This window comes from Cynoglossus semilaevis, chromosome 12 (assembly GCF_000523025.1).
Source record: "Cynoglossus semilaevis isolate Cse_v1.0 chromosome 12, Cse_v1.0, whole genome shotgun sequence".
Taxonomy (NCBI): domain Eukaryota; kingdom Metazoa; phylum Chordata; class Actinopteri; order Pleuronectiformes; family Cynoglossidae; genus Cynoglossus; species Cynoglossus semilaevis.
Window position 1 is genome coordinate 5,226,471 of NC_024318.1, and position 330 is coordinate 5,226,800.

At 54.8% G+C, this 330-nt stretch overlaps 1 long non-coding RNA gene across 2 annotated transcripts in view; it reads left to right on the forward strand.

Annotated features, from left to right (window-relative positions):
* The window catches only part of LOC107989318 (uncharacterized), an 8,627-nt gene that overhangs the window by 1,919 nt on the left and 6,378 nt on the right, over nucleotides 1-330 (forward strand). The window lies entirely within an intron of this gene.

The following is a 330-nucleotide window of genomic DNA, read 5'->3' on the forward strand; positions in this document are numbered from 1 at the left end:
CCACCCCCTCCACCTGCAGTCAGGCTCCAGATTCAGGGCTGCGACCCAAACAGTCAGTGACCCAGACTGACACGGTGGAGCAGTGGTGAGAACTCTGGGTCCAAACAAACCCTGGACTGTCCCTTTAAAGATGCAGCGCTCTGACAGGGCAGTGAACACACACCCAGTGTGCAGTGTGTGCATTCGTCCAGGTGGGTGACTCTCTCTCTCTCTCTCTCACACACACACACACACACACTGCACACACAGCTCTCCACATGATGCTCACCTTTCATTTGCCTGGGAACTTGTTTCATTTCCATGGAACACAAACACACACCCCCACCCCTC